The sequence below is a fragment of the Gekko japonicus genome, unplaced genomic scaffold (genome assembly GCF_001447785.1).
Source record: "Gekko japonicus isolate JY-2015 unplaced genomic scaffold, Gekko_japonicus_V1.1 scaffold163, whole genome shotgun sequence".
NCBI classification, from domain to species: domain Eukaryota; kingdom Metazoa; phylum Chordata; class Lepidosauria; order Squamata; family Gekkonidae; genus Gekko; species Gekko japonicus.
In genome coordinates this window covers 1224852-1240137 of record NW_015161950.1, presented here as the reverse complement: position 1 = coordinate 1240137, position 15286 = coordinate 1224852, and positions in this window count along the sequence as shown.

Sequence of the window (15286 nt, the reverse complement as noted above, 5' to 3'; positions counted from 1 at the left end):
GAAAAAAGATTAAGAAGGCAGACAAAAAAGTAAAACCCTCCTGCAACAGACTGCAATATCCAATAGGTTTCCAGAACAGGCATAGGTACGTAGCACATCAGCTATACTTTAAAAGCAAGTTTACATGTTTGTATCATCTTTATGTGGCCTACAAAATCAGACCTCAAGGGATAGCTGACTCTATTAAACCAGTGTGGTGTAGTGGTTAAGAGTATTGGACTACTATTTGGAAGATCCACATTCGAATCCCAAATCATGCTATGGAAGTTCATTGTGTGACTTCAGGCCAATCACATTCTCTCAGCTTAACCTACTTCACAAAGGGTTGCTGTTGTTGGCAGAGTTTAAATATGCAAAGAAAGTAGAGCGCTGATTGTTTAGAGAAAAATGAGTAGGTTTTATTAAGTATTGAGATGAGGCAGTTTTTTTCATAACATGCTTCTTTATTGAACTCCTGAAACAAAGACAGAGGCTCAACAGGAGCCAATGTATACTTTTAAAAACCACACCTACCTTAAACAACTACTTATACAACTACAATGTAACTAATGAAAGTGCAGGTATTGGGTTATAATCAACAAATATGATTAGCCATTTCCAGTAACACAACCTATTGTCTTGAAGGTTTTTGAAGGCTTTTGCTCAGACTCAAGCTCCACCAGTACATAACAGGTTTGTTATAGAAGAACAAACTGTTATAGAACATACAGAGAGAAAGTCTAAACTAACCAGGCACACTACTGTAAAAGGAACAAAAAGCAACAGGAAGCTCTACAGGAGCAGGAAGTCTCCAGAAGAGCCAATCAAGAGGCAACAAAGACAGAATTTGAAAAAGTGAAAAGCTATGCTAACTACAAGACCTTCAGCTGTCCCCCTGTAGGATGAGCTCAGATCTTCTTCATAAGGCTGCACTATAGCCCTTGCATATTCCAACAGTTGTGAGGATAAAATGGAGGAGGAGACTGATGTAAGCTGCTTTAGGTCCCTATTGGGGAGAAAGGCATGGTATAAATGAATTAAATAAATAAAATAAAACTACAGCTCTCAAAGCCCTGACCCTATACATTCTCACCCTTGACTGGAAGGGACTTTGCATAGGAAACAGCAAGAACCTTCCATAATGGTTAGTGACTTTTAAAATAGAGGCAAGCTGAACATCATTGGGAATGGAGTTGGAAAATTTTTCAGAGCTGTTCAATGAAAAGAGGGGGGAAGAACTGGAGCTTCTGGTATATAGCTGACACTTGCTGTAGTTTTGTGGATGCAGAGTGCTGTATCTCTTTCCACTATTCTGAAATGCTTTAAATCAGAAAAGAGGGTGAAAACTGGGTTGATTGTATACCAGAACTATGATAACTGCATTTGGACTGTATCTCCTGGATGTCACTAATAAGAGCTATCCTTAGCAGTCAATCAGTATGTCTGGTTAGTGCTATGAGAGGATCTGGGGGGGTGACTGAGGGTAGTAGCATCTCTATGAGCTTCTGCTCTTAAAAGGAAGGGAAAGCCAATTTCAGATCCTTCCTCTGAGGTGGAGAGTCCCTGCCTCCATTCTAAGCAAAGAGAGCATTCCATTTTCACAGGCTGATGGATGTAAGAAGAGCTCAGATGCTGCCATTGCAAAGGACCTGCAGACCCCCTGGAGTGCCCTTGCAGTCCCCTGGAGGTCCCTGGGCCTTAGTTTGAAAAACACTGTTCAATATACACTATTTGAAATGAGGCAGCCTAACTATCCCCAGGATGGTAATAGAGGATGTGTGGCCCTGATATCCACAGATACAGCTATAACAGAGCATCAGCTTGGAATATTCTGTTGCAATTGTAGAAATTGATCCAAAATTGCTGCAACTGTAGCAGCTAATACATTATGTATTCTCTGCAATCCCGGGGATGCATGTGGTTGAGGGCAGCTCAAGCTATATTTCATGGAGGTGATTTAGACTGTTTAAATAGGTCCGCAAATTGGATTAGAATTATGTGAAAAGTCCACAGTGGAGCAGACATTTCAACCAATCCAGAGACTTCATCAGAAAATTATCCTTCTCTTCCAACCTCGTTTCTTATATTGCAGCGTTTACTATTAACTGAAATTAAAATGTATTTTGTTATTGCCATAAAGCACTGATTATTGAATTGGAAAGAGGTTTCACAAACTGTAGCTATATTTCAATGAGCCACTAAATAACTCCTTTATGCTTTTGTCTCAGACAACTCTGCTTCAAGCCTAATGATTTGCCAAGTGTCACAGAATCAAAAGAGTATTTCAAACCAGCAGCTTTAAACTGAGCTCTAAAGCTGTAGTAATGAATGAATTTGGAAGAGAGCTCATTTGCATACCGAAAGCCGGACTGCTGTGTATTTATCCAAGTAGATGAATTAGCCCAGAATCACAGTCATAATTTTAGTAGGTTTGAGGCTATATAAATCTTATATTTAAATTTCTACAAAATCCAGATTGTGATGTCCCTCAGCTTACCTGTTCTATTTGGACTGAAATGTCATAGCAACTCTGAGCATTTCCCCCCCATTATCTTTTGTTTTTACATCTAGTCTATATTCTTTACATGAACTGAATCCAAGTAAAAAGGAAAAATCCTTCTTGAGTGAATGAAAAAGACATATGCTTGAACATATCTTGTCCATTTGGACCTCAACATTTCACCTGATATGAGGTACTTAGCAATGGTATTGTGTATTCAAGTGTTCACACATATTATTTCTTATTCCTTATGACAACCTTTTAAAGTCTGTGTGTAAAGTACTGTCAAGTCACAATCCTGCAGGGGGGCCCTCACGGTAAGTGAGAAACAGAGGTGGTTTGCCATTGCCTTCCTCTGCCGAGTTTTCCTTGGTGATCTTCCAACCAAGTGCTGGCCCTGTTTAGCTTCCAAGATCTGATGAGATCGGGCTACACCATGCTGCCTTCCCTCCTCTTTGTACAGTAGGTCAATATTATCTCTGTACTGAACTGACAGCAATGGCCAAATACATGTGTACTTGCTTGGAAACAAAACATAGAAGCCAACTGGTCCCAGAAGCAAAATGGAGAGGTCCTGAGCCAAATGGAGCAGGCTCACAAAACATGGAGAGTCTGAGGCTAATAGAGCTGTATAAGTCTATCTGAGGAACTCATGGCAGAGGCAAGATTTAAGCAACACAAAAGAAGGGGCAAAACCCCAACCCCAAAATCAAAATGGAATTGGATACCTTGGTTGAGGCTGCAAGCTGGTTGAGGCTGCAAGCATACATAAAAAAGTTTAAACAATATACACTTAAATAGTTCATTAAAAATAAAATAGGCTTTTAAGCCATACAGTTCACACTGTTCAGTGCACATTACATACAATACAGTATACTCTTAGTAACACAGTTTGCAGTACGCACAACATACAAAGCAGTATATGCTTAGTAGTAGTAATTGGAACCAATAAACTAATGAAGTCAGACCAGGCACATTTCGGGCACAAAGGCCTTCTTCAGTGGTCCCAGTTTAATACCACATACACACTATATGAAGGAATCTGTATTGTAGTTAGCCATGTAAGGTATTGTGGGGCCTAAAAAATTAATAATGAATCCAATTAATACTCTTGGTAATTTTCCAAATTAAAATAAATCACTGAGAAAATCAAATTAATTATAAAAAATAAATTTACATTCCAAAACATATACTGAGGGACAGATAAACTCTGTGGGATAGTATTACACCTGGCTCCTGGAATGACAGATGGTATAATTACACTGTAAAAAGAAATTAACACAAAGAGTTACTTCTGTGATATGGATACTAATAATAAACTGAAAAATAAACCCATGAGTTCATAGAAAAATAAACCCAATGGAGTTCATAGACAAATTTACTGACCTGAATACAGCACGGCACAGGCTAGATTTAATCCAAAGATTTCCTGATTTGTAGCTTTTAGCCTCTATGCTATACCAACTGTGACATCTGTTTATCATCCTTGTGTATTTATACTGTCCTTCTTAATACAGTAAGCTTCATGTTTCAGTGGGAATTCAACACAGGTCTCCAGATCGTATCAAAATTGGGAATCCTGGGGGAAGAAGTGCTCTGATGCTCCTCAGTGGCACACCTCCACTTTAAAGTTTAAAGTGTGGGTGTCTTACTGTACAGCTGAGTACAGGACCTTCATCCCTCTCCCTTCCTCATTTTAACTCCACATGGGAAAGTTGGGAAGGGCATGATTATAGATTTAATTAAATATCAGGAGTATTATTTCAATATTTCTGGAATGAATTCCCAGAACACTAGCAACAATCCTGATACTAAATGATAATGAGAACCATGCGCTTCCTACTTCCTAATATGGAATTAAAATGATAATAATTTTGCTAGTGCACACCCCCCACTTAGGATTTGTGCTCTGTATAATTTCAGTTGGTTTGTGGATCTGATTGGTGTCTTTGGGAGGGGGGACATGACTGTTCTCTGTAAGTATTTGAAGGGCTGTCACTTAGAGGAGGGCAGGGAGGTGTTACTGTTGGTAGCAGAGGACAGGACTCGCAATAATGGGTTTAAATTAAGGGCAGGAAGGTACCAACTGAATATTAGGAAAAACATTTTTACAATACCAATTGTGCAACAGTGGAATCAGCTGTCTAGGGAGGTGGTGAATTCCCCCTCACTGGCCATCTTTAAGCAGCAGCTGGACAAACACTTCCAGGGATGCTCTAGGATGATCTTGCGTTGAGCAGGGGGTTGGACTAGATGGCCTGTATGGCCCCTTCCAACGCTGTGATTCAATTAAATCCTAAACAGGTCTACTCAGAAGTAAGTCCAGTGCTTACTTTCAAGGAAGTGTATTTAGGATGGCAGTTTTCATTTCTCACTTTGTGCTCAATTTGCAATGGCTGAAGTCAAACTGAAACTTTATTAATCTCAGAGTAACAGGCACCCCAAAACACAATGAAGGTAACAGTGGCACATGCATGCAGGGTGCAAGTCTGGGTGGTAGGGAAATGGATAACCTTTTTGAAATAGGCAGGACATATGCCAGGGTGGGATGGTGGGACAATCAGTGCATAAAGCGGGAAGCTTGAACATATCCATTAAAGCCTTCTCCAGACCAGCATACATTGATAGGGTCCTTCTGCTCAGAGCCCTGCATGCACAATCTCTACCAAAATCCCACTTTCACCTGTTGTCTAGTACTTCTTTATCTTGCTTCCTCCAAGGAGCTCAGAGCAGTACATGTGGTTCTCTCCTTCTCCACTGCATCCCCACTACAGCTCTGAGAGGTGAGTCAGGCTGAGAAAGAGTGATGGGCCTAATATTACCCAGTGAGCTTCTTACCTGAGTGAGGGTTTGAACCTATAGTGGGACACTAACCAGTATTCCACGTTGGCTTCCTTATAGTCCAAGTCTCGCAGCCATACTGCTTGGGAAATCCCCAAAGCCCGTCATAAGCAGAAATTTTCTTCTGGTAAACAAAATATGCAGTGTATGTGTGTACACACACACACAATTTTCTATGGTAACATAGAATTATATTAGTCTTGTGTACTGTAAAATGGAGGTGGATTCTATTTATGGACTTTTTCATTCACCTTTACTGGCTGGCATAACTGCCTGCAGAATATGTTTAGCACACTGTCAACATTTAATAAGAGTTGTCTCAAAGATAGCATGATACTTAACATATTATCTTTTATTGTTTTAAAGAGTTAATTTAAATATATTGCTCCCTGTCTAGAGTTCTTGGCAGTATAACTTACTATTGTATAGTATCTGTCATTGTTGTAATTAGTAAAAACCCTGCAGCTTTTCTATACAATTGCTTTGTAACACATCTTATGCTCTAACAAGACACATTTGATGTGTTTCAGTGATAACTTATAAAACATCATCTTAATTAAAAAACACAGAGAATCACATTGTAATGTTATTAAGAGTGATGGTGTAAAATCATGCTTTTTGAAGATCTGCCCTGGAGGCCGTGCACTTAAACTAAATGCTTTGTTATACTATGGGGTGGAGTACATAATCCCTGCCTAAGCAGAAAAATCTGCTTTATGGTAAGAGAAACCATACATTACAGTCTGAGGCCATGTTAATCATTTCTTATCTTCTGTTCTTTAAAGTTATCTTCTGTTCTGTCCTTTAAAGTTATCCTTTTAAAAGTATTCATGTCTTACCTGTTTTATAAGGTAAAATTGCTGACATTGGCACCTGTAGACATGAGACCTTTCTCTTCCATTGGCTGATATCTCCAAGGACTTGAAATGTATGCCTTTATAGAAATATGAGGGCTGCCACATAGAAAGAAAGGTGTGGGTTGCTAGGTTTGGGCTTTTCCACACTCCTGACATGCTCCTGATTCTCTTGGGAGTTGTGCCCTAAGCACTGGGATCAATTTGGACACTGTTCTTCTGCACATCTGCCCTCCCTGTGCATTTTCACAGTCGTGGAGTCAGTTTATTTTCTTCTGTACCTGCTTTAAATAATGAGGATTTTCTAGGGAGGGTGCTGTTGTCATCGGTGGTGTCATTGATGGTATCACAACACCTCCCCCCCTTTCTTAAAGGCATTAAAATATTGATATATCACTGGAATATTGTAAAAATAAGCTTAGAAGGTTCTGTAAATTCCCAGTTTTCATTTTTAAAAAGTCACTAGTGCCTTCCTTTGCAGACATATGCCTTTTCCCTTATTTTAGTGTTTTTTTTAAATAAATCAGCCCCCTTCAGGGTGGGGGAGAGAAGATGTGGTTTGACCACGGCAGTCCAGTCATCAAACAGTGGGCTGGAGGTGGGTGGGAGTGAGTGGGGCAAAGAAAACCAACAGAAACATTACATATGAGGAAAAAGCTGACTCAAAATTGGCTTCCAGAGACTTCCAGTTTAAGCATTTCGCCGCTCAGACGCGTCTCGTCTCACTCTGATGGGGACGCGCCGAGACCCGGCTGACAGGAGGGGCTCGAGTTCGTCCTGGACCCCCCTGGGGTCTCTGTAGGAGACCCTCAGCCTGGGGAACTGAGGAGAGCCTCTTCCAAGGAGACACCTGAGGAATTGAGGCTCACCTTCTTCCTCGATAGGTATCATCGCCACGGAGCCAGCATGGTGCCTAGAGATGATTGCCGGAACAAGTGATCATGACTAAACTTGTAAAAGACTTCCAAAAGATCTCCAAGGCTACAAACTGTGAGTTAAGCCAAGCTCAGATTAAAATAAGCGGAGGGAGCCTTGGTAGTAATTGGAAGCGCCTAAGCTTGAAGCATGGGGGGAGGCGATTCCAAGCCCCCCCCATAAGAGTAAACTGTAAAAAATGGTTTTAAAGCAGAAATAAAGAGACTTTGAGCTAAACCAAGTGCATAAGAAGTTAAGCGAACGCATAAACTGCCAAACTATACGAAGCGGAATTAAAACATACAACTTTTACTTTATTTTGGAAAACTTACTTCTTGTTGATATTATGGCTGGGAGAGGACGGAGAGCGCCAGAAAAATAACTGGTGACCGGAAACAACATACCAACGACTCCCTCCCAGAACCAGGAAGCAGCGACAGACCTTTCTTCCCTGTTAGCAAACACACTGCATCCTACAATGGAACAGATCACTACTCTCAACTCCAAACTAGATTATGTGCAAAACAGCTAAAGCAGATGGACAAGAGGACTACAGCAACTGAGAAACAACTGAAAAAAATGGAAAAACAGACTGAGAGTATTAATAAAAAAGTGGATGAAGCAGAGAAGGAGAGATCCTCGGGAAAAACACAACTAATACAGCTCCAGCTGGAAAGATCCATGCATGTTCTACGTTTCCATAGAATACCTGAGGACAAGAATGAGGATTTAAAGGAACTTTTGGCGCTTGCCTTGGCCCCACTAGTGGATTACAAACAAGAAGATTTAATTAAGGAAATGGATGTGGCGTACAGGACTTATCCGGATTTTATAAAGAAAAATAAACTTCCAGGGGAAACTTATATAAAATTCATGAAACGATCAACTAGAGATCTGGTGCTTAAGTCAACAATCAGGAAATCCTTAAAAATCAAGAACGAAAAGATAAAAATTTTGAAAGACATCCCATTCGAAGTAAGAAAAAGGAGGAAATCATGCAGGATGCTTACTCTCTCCCTGCAAAAAAAGGAATTATCGTATAGATGGCTATTCCCGGAAGGGTTGAGTTTTACTTATCAAGATAAAAAATATAAAATTGACTCTGTTCCAAAAGCGGAAAAAATTATGGATCAAATGTTTAATGTAAAAACGAAGGAAAAGAACTTAAAATTGGATGTGGAGGAACAAAAAGAAGAAGAGGAGTCCTACTCACAGGACTCAACAAGCCAAATATCCTCATCTTCAGAATCATCTGAATCAGAGAAAGGAGAGGCTGCTCCCAAATTACAGAAAGAGAAGAAAACCAAGAAGAAAACACTCTAAAATTAAAGCATGAGTGCTACAGGCAGTAATTGTGTCAAGCTAATAATTTTATATTTTTTATAATCGAACTAATCTCTGTATAATCAGTAACAATAGGTTTGAAATAACTATTTTTAAGCCTTCTTGATCGCGATTTGTATTAGTATGTACCCTTTCCCCATATCCAGTAGATGATTTAGAATAGAATGGTAGTTTTTCCTTCCCCAATCCAGTAGAGTATATGTACATAGATTTCCCTAACCCAATTCCCATAGTAATAGTATTAGGGCATTAGTCATCCTTACCCCATCCCATTATTTGTAGTGTGTAGAAAATGCAAAATAAAAAAATTTCCCTTCGGGGGGCCAAAAAAAGAATTGGCTTCCAGAAAAACACTGGGGTAAAGGGGGGAGCTGAATTGAAAAGTAAAGCCACAAAAATACATGTGGAACTCAGGAGACAAACTGAATATGGGGCCAGACCAAAAAAATAATAATGCATAAAAGCCCATTGACATTAAGTGTCATTCAGTGAAGGCATGGACACAACCTGAGTCTGCCCAAACAGGAATTGGGGGCAGATTTTGGTGTTCTTTTTTGATAAAATTGTTTGCAATATTTTGATATTACACAATAATCTTGTAACATAGAAATGTATATGACCAGCAAGATCTTCAACAAAACAATGCTCCCTAGGTAAACTAATCCTCATAGTGCTGCACAGAAGCTTACAGTACATTTTGCATAGTGAAATGAAATCATGGCCCAGTAGACTTGTTCATTTACCATATCCAAGGTGTGAAGAATGTGCTTAGAAGGGGAGCAGGAGCATGATGCCTACACACTAGAGTTGCCAGGTCTTACCTGGCTGCTGGTGGGGAGCTCCAATGTCTGGTCCGGGATCACCCAGAAGTGATGTCATCATGCCGCTGATATTGGGGGTGACGCTCCAGTTTTTGGGCAAAACTCTATGGTTTTAGCCCAAATTTACCATAGAGTTTTGCCCAAAAACTAAAGCATCACCCCCCCCCCCACATCAGCAACATGATGTCACTTCCAGGTGATTTTGTGACGTCATGTTCGGGGGCATTTGTAGGCGGGGTTTTCCCTACCAGTGAGCTGGCTGGCAGCAGAAAGGGGCCTGCAAAAGCAGGGGAACACCTGCCCAGACTGGGGGCCTGGCAACCCTACTACACAAGAACAGTCATATGTGTGTAGAGGCCATTTAATGACCAGCAATCATGATTAGGTGGGGAGAGCAAAGCCAGTACATTCACTCCTGTTTCTCCTTCATTAACTTTCAACCCAGTATAGGTCAAGTGAACAGCATGACAAACCTGAGGCATCTATGCATTTATGGACCTAGTGTAAATATTGTAACTTGGATCTGGGACCTGAATTATCCACCAAACCCTGATCACAATTTTTTTCTTCCAAAAGTAGAGCAGAACGGATCTGCCTCTCTTCATATGCAAGAATGTCAATTCATGCCAATAAGCTGCTCCAATTCCAATTCAGTTTTTTTAAAGCACAGGCAAAGAAAGAATAACTCAAAGAATATCTCAAAACTGGTCACCAACAAGAAGTTGGAATGTTGGATTAGGAAGGCAAAGATGAGTTTGTATTTTATCCCCGTACCCACCCCTAAATAAGGACATGAGACCACAGCATGGATTAAACTAGTGTATTTAAATAGCTGATCTATGTCATAATATTAAATATTCTGACATATTTAAAGGGGGCAAGCTGTGGTGACAGCTTCTCCCAGCCTTCTTTATCTTTGCCTGTACACAACATGCTGAGAGGTTCCCAGCCCCAACCCCCTCCTCTGATGTGCCACAAGGCCACTACCAGGTTTGGAAAGGTGTCACTCAGCAACAAGGGCACACCTTCCCAAGCTCCAACTCACCACAAGGCTAGTGATTGGTTGTTTCAGATGTGCCCTCCATCATTCCCAATGCCTCATGGTGCTTGCTGATCATCCCTGCCTGTCATGAGCAACTCGCTCTATCCCTGCCAAAACTAATTATGGCCTAAACAGTAAAAGATCACACCTATTTAATCTTTGTTGTTGTTCAGTCGCACAGTCGAGTCTGACTCTTCGGGACCCCATGGACTAGATCCCGCCAGGCCCTCCTGTTTTCCGCCGTCCTCTGAAGTTTGCTCAATTTCATGTTCCTTGCATCTATGACACTGTCTAACCATCTCATTCTTTGCCGTCCCCATCTTCTTTGACCTTCAGTCTTTCCCAGCATCAGGGTCTTCTCCAGTGGGTGCTCCCTTTTCATTTGGTGGCCAAAGTATTTGAGCTTCAGTTTCATTATCTGGCCTTCCAGGGAACAGTCAGGGTTGATTTATTTTAGGATTGACTGATTTGATCTTCTTGCAGTCCAAGGGACTCTCAAGAGTCTTCTCCAGCACTATAATTCAAAAGAATCTATTTTTTGGCGCTCAGCTTTCCTTATAGTCCAACTCTCGCAGCCATACATGACTACTGGGAATACCATTGCTTTGACCATGCAGACTTTTGTTGGCAGGGTGATGTCTCTACGTTTTATCATGCTGTTTAGGTTCGCCATCGCTTTCCTCCCAAGGAGCAGGCATCTTTTAATTTCATGGCTGCTGTCACAGTCTGCGGTAAACTGGGATCCCAGGAACGTGAAGTCTGTCACTACTTCCACAACTTCCCTTTCTATTTGCCAAGGAGTGATGGGGCCAGATGCTATGATCTTAGTTTTTTTGATGTTGAGCTTCAAGCCCACTTTTGCGCTCTCCTCTTTCACTCTGAGCAAGAGTTTAATCTATTTAATCTAAACCTCCCTTTATGAAGCAGGTGAACAAAGGCTCCCTCAAAGCCTATCTGAGGACACCCCAAAAAAAATCCTGCTTGACCCTGGAAACTGTGACCAGCTACAGGGAGGCTGGATGGGTCAGCAGCAGGCAGCAAAAGTCTGGTCGGGAAATGAGTGGCCAGCATCTGTGCCGTCAGCTGCACAACACCACTGGGTGGCTCCCATTCAGCTGCCAAGTGAGCCTCATGCCTCATTTGAGAAAAGGGACCAAGGCAAAAAGATCCCTGGCTTTGATGCCAAGAATGCCTCTTGTGCCTACCCAGCGAAGTCAAAGTGCTAGTGAAATAGTTCCCCAAGGTAGGCAAAGCACTGCTACTGGCAAGGCTCTTGACTTGTGGTCAGTGCATCTTTGTCTAACTGGAAGAAAGAATATTCTTTTTGCTTTGATGTGTTCATTAATTTAGTTTTCTAATCTTCAACATCACAGTGCCTGATTTAAATCAATTCACCATGGCATAATTAAAACAAAAATCCGTCCTTGCCTTGGTAAGGCCAATGGAAAGCTGCTTATGGTTGACTTTGTCCTAACTGACCATTTTTTTCCTTGGGTAAGTGTATAGGGTAGCTGGGTGTCATACTGCTTGTGGCATGCCTGGACTCATGCCATTCATTGTAACTTCTTTTCATCTAGGTTAGGCTGTGCATAAAACGATCAATAGTGCATGACTTGTGGCCGGTTACCTAAGCCTAGACATTCAGAGGGCAAATTATACATGATTGATCGCAGTAGATCTTTCAGTTAGTATTGACAATCTTAATCATTTGTATTGCTCAGATGTTTATAAGGCCAGACTGGTATTTTAGAAAGAAAAAATCCTTTTTTATTTTTAACTCTCCAGACATTTTGGCAAATCAGGTATATGATGAGACTGTGCAGCTGAACATTTACTTATCAATATTCTACTAGAACAGCATGCATTTCTGAACATTGCAAATCTACATAAAATTATTTCCAATTTTTGAGAATGGTCAGAACCGGAAACTTTGCACATTGGGAGGATCATAGGACAGCATATACACAGTTGTAAGGTCTGAACGCCCTGTTCTTGATCTGAGAATTCTTGGATGTCTTCCCTGGGTTTAAAAGCACTGCAGCTGATGGAAGATCCCATTCATTCATGTGTAAAGCTAGAGTAGAGGTATTATTAAACAAAATGGGAGCGTGTAGCCCAAACCTTCTCCCACACTATCATGCTTCATCACACTTTAGAAGTCAATTCAGCACTGGGAGGAGGAAAGGCAATGAAAGAGTAAATGGCATTGTTTCATTCTAGCATTGTTGAGAGAAATTATCTTAATTCCTCTTGATCCAGTTTCTCCCTGAAATCCAACAACATATTTCTTGTCTTGTTTTAGTAATCTGAAGTCTCTAATCAATTCTGTTTTGACCAAACAGAAACTTGAAGAGAAGACAGAAAGAAAGGTGGTGCAGAATTTCACTCTGTAAATTCTCAGAGGCAGGCAATGTCTTCTCAAACCTTCCCTCCTCACAGAGCACCACCTTGTGGTGTGTAAAATAAAACAGCTCCAAGGGTTGAAGTTACAAAAGGCTGCATTGGTTTCCCCTCAAAGAGAAATAAAAGAGAAATCCCTCTTTTAATTAAAAAAGAGAATAAGAAGAATCAATGGATATATCTAAAAAAGTGAATTTTGGGGGGAAATAATTCCCTTCCCATAGCATTGCTACTTCATTTATTGTTTTCCTCATAAATTTCCATTGCCTGTATGCATGAAACAAACTGGGCTTTGGGTTCTTTTTTTCTTTTGCATTTGTTTGGTAACAAATGCACATTCCTAAGAGACAGGGGATGAGAAGGAGAGACAGAAATGAAGGAATGTAGGAGGGAAGTGAAATTTGGGAAAGAAAAAAGAATGAGACTGTTTGGACAGATATAGGCCAAAGTCTTTACAGAGCTCCTGGATTATCAGCATTGTAGCTATACTTGGCACATATATTTGAATTATTTTCTGTCTTTTGACTGTATCTTTTGACTGTGTTTCCAATGTATCCATTATCATTCTAACTAAACTGGATGGTGCTTTCACTCCATCTCTCCTAAGTGCAGGCCTCGGTTCCTGCCGGAGAGCACTAGAGCACCGCTCCGCCAGTCAGGAGCCCAGGGGGTGGGCACATAAGCCCCGTACCCTGCTCCCACCAGCCATCAGTTGGGACACGGTGGGGGGGTGAAACGTTCCCCCGCCTCCCAGAGCCCCGAGGTGGTGGCCTTGGACTCATGTGGCAAATTCTACCTCTCACGCAAGAGGTCATTCTGGCTCCCCCAGGTCTCCTTCGGGGCTCCGTAAAAAAGTTATGGCCGCCGCTGCTGTTCTCGGCAGCAGTTGCGATGCCTGCGGGGGGGAAGCGAAACATTCTCCTGCCTCCTTGCACCCCAGGGTGGTGGCCTTGGACTCGTAGGGGCAAATTCCACCTCTCACATGAGAGGTCATTCTGGCTCTCCAAGCTCTCATTAAAGGTAAAGGTTCCCTTGCTCAAAAGGCAGTCCGACTCTAGGGTTGCGGTGCTATTCTCCGTTTCAAAGCCGAAGAGCCAGCACTGTCTGAAGACGTTTCTGTGGTCATGTGGCCGGCATGACTAAACACCAAGGCACACGGAACGCTGTTACCTTCCCACCGAAGTGGTACCTATTTATCTACTTGCAATTTCTTGCTTTCGAACTGCTAGGTTGGCAGGAGCTGGAACTAGAGATGGGAGCTCACTCCATCATGCGGCACCCGGGTCTCGAACTGCTGAACTACTGACTGTCCATAGCCTGCAGTTCAGCATCTTAACCACTTGAGCCACCACAGCTCCCAGCTCTCCTTAGGGGCTCTTTTAAAACTTATGGCTGCTGCTGCTGTTCTCAGCGGCAGCTGCGACGCCCGCGGGGGGGGGGGCGAAACATTCTCCTGACTCCCTGAGCCCTGTGGCCTTGGACTCGTAGGGGCAAATTCCACCTCTCTCATGTGATGCCGCTCGGACATCACACACGAGAGGTCATTCTGGCTCCCCCAGCTCTCGGGAGGGGCTCCTTAAAAAGTTATGGCCGCTGTCACTGTTCTCGGCAGCAGCTGCGACGCCCGCATGGGGGGGGGCGAAACGTTCTTGTACCTCCCTGAGCCCCGGGGTGGTGGCCTTGGACTTGTAGGGACAAATTCCACCTCTCGCGTATGATGTCCGCCGCTCGGACATCACACACGAGAGGTCATTCTGGCTCCCCCAGCTCTCGGGAGGGGCTCCTTAAAAAGTTATGGCCGGCACCATTGTTCTCGGTGGCAGCTGCGATGCCCGCGTGGGGGGGGCAGGGGAAAATGTTCCCTTCCCTCCCTGAGCCCCGGGGTGGTGGCCTTGAATTCGTAGGGGCAAATTCCACCTCTCACGTGTGATATTTATTTATTTATTTATTTTTGGGACTTATACCCCGCCCTATCCAAACGGCTCAGGGCGGCAACAGACGGCAGACGCCGAGGATAAAATACATTACATTAAAAGCATGATAAATAAAACTAAAATTGGTGCTCTACAATACATATTAACAAAGACTCAAGATGGACGTCTCATTTTCAGCTGATGATATCCCAGTTCTGAGGGCCCGCATGATGTTCTTATCAGGGCAGCATTTCTCACCTCTCCCCCCAAGGCCAGGTAGATGGACGATCAGCCACAGCGATGGTCTCGTGGCAGTGGCGGCGGCTCCTACTCAAAAGGCAGGCGCTGCGGAACTGTGTGATGTCATGCTGGCTCCCCCAGCTCTTGGGAGGGGCTCTTTAAAAAGTTATGGCCGGTGCCACTGTTCCCGGCGGCAGCTGCGATGACTGCTCGGGGGTGGGTGGGCGTGAAATGTTCCCTTGCCTCCCTGAGCCCGGGGGTGGTAGCCTTGGACTAGTAGGGGCAAATTCTACCTCTCGCGTGTGATGTCCGCCGTCGGACATCACATGCGAGAGGTCATTTTGGCCAGGGGTCATTTCGTAGAAAAAGAGCTGCAGGAGCTCCTTAGCATAACTTATTAGCATATGCCACACCCCCTGACATCATCGGAAGTGTGC